General features: G+C 45.4%; 1 non-coding gene across 1 annotated transcript; it reads left to right on the top strand.

The window, feature by feature from the left end:
• Positions 1-107, top strand: LOC111726164. The gene has a single exon (XR_002774012.1). It is a non-coding gene; the product is annotated as a U6 spliceosomal RNA (small nuclear RNA).
• Positions 108-1,578: the final 1,471 nt, after the last annotated feature.

Here is a 1,578-nt window from a genome sequence, read left to right as displayed (position 1 = left end):
GTGCTTGCTTCGGCAGCACATATACTAAAATTGGAACAATACAGAGAAGATTGGCATGGTCCCTGCGTAAGGATGAAACACAAATTCGTGAAACGTTCCGTATTAAAAAAAAAAAAAAGACAGATACTAAAGAAACTTGAAAAAAAATGTAAGACAACACCACTCTTCTCACTAAGCTTTTTTGTTTTGAAAAACAACAATACCTGGCTATTTTTAGAGATGAGGTCTTGCTCTGGCTCAGGCTGGTCTTGAACCTCTGAGTTCAGGCAATCCACCCGCCTCAGCCTCCCAGACTTCTAGGATTACAGGCATTAGCCACCGCGCCGGGCCAGGGTTTATTACTTTTAAATAAATTTAATGTAGGGTGGGTGTGGTGGTTCACACACATAATCCTAGCACTCTGGGAGGCCAAGGCAGGTGGATTGCTTGAGCTTCGTAGTTCGAGACCAGCCTGAGCAAGAGTGAGACCCCATCTCAACTAAAAATAGAAAAAACTAGCTGGGAGTGGTGGCACATGCCTGTAGTCCCAGTCAGGAGGCTGAAGGCAAGAGGATTGCCTGATTCCATGAGTTTGAGGTTGCTGTGAGCTGTGACACCAGGGCACTCTAGCTTGTGACAAAGTGAGACTCTGTCTCCAATAAAAAAAAGTATCCTTCCTTACCTTGGAAGTTGTTCTAGAGAGATAAAAAGTGCAATCATAAAGTATCTGGAAGGTAGCTATGAGAACATGAGACTGCCTTGTCAATCCCAGCTGGAAAATAAAGCATGAATCAACTTTCCCAAGCCTGCTAGCAACTTCAGGGTGGAGGAGGGACAACTCTGTATACCGTGATAACATATTTTCATGGCTATGTGCAAACTGGAGAAGACAGAAAGTTCTGTCAGCTAGCAAGCTGACTGGCACTTTGGCAGAAGAGAATTAAAACCTCAGGTTTGGCGCCCGTGGCTCCATGGTTAAAGCACTGGCCACATGTACCAGCGTTGCTGGGTTCGAACCTGGCCCAGGCATGCTAAACAACAACCACAAAAAAATAGCCGGGCACTGTGGCGGGCAGCTGTAGTCCCAGCTACTTGGAAGGCTGAGGCAAGAGAATCGCTTAAGCCCAAGAGTTTGAGGTTGCTGTGAGCTGTGATGACACAGCACTCTACAGAGTGTGACATAGTGAGACACTGTCTCAAAAAAAAAAAATAGCTGGGGTTTATGGCAGTAGAATTACTAGAGCCCAAGAGTATGAGATTGCTGTGAGCTGTGATGCCACAGAACTCTACCAAGTGTGACAAAGTAACAGTCTATCCCCCTACCCCCCCCAAAAAATCCCATTACAAGCCAAGAAGCCCCCAGATATTCTGGCCTCTGTTATCCATTCTTTCCTGTAACATACAAAGTTCTTTCTCACTAACATTCACATTAACATAATTTTAATATCAACTACACTAAAATTTTTTAAAAAGCTGAAATATATGTCCCTCCAAGTTTCTGTACCCCCACAGCAAAGTCTCCCAAGAGTTGTCTGTGCTGGCTCGGCGCCTGTGGCTCAAGCGGCTAGGGTGCCAGCCACATACACCTAAGGTGGCGGG

Source organism: Otolemur garnettii, unplaced genomic scaffold (assembly GCF_000181295.1).
Source record: "Otolemur garnettii isolate 467f Iridium unplaced genomic scaffold, OtoGar3 scaffold00055, whole genome shotgun sequence".
Taxonomy (NCBI): domain Eukaryota; kingdom Metazoa; phylum Chordata; class Mammalia; order Primates; family Galagidae; genus Otolemur; species Otolemur garnettii.
Note: the sequence above shows the minus strand (reverse complement) of the source record. Positions and strands in the feature narration are given on the sequence as shown.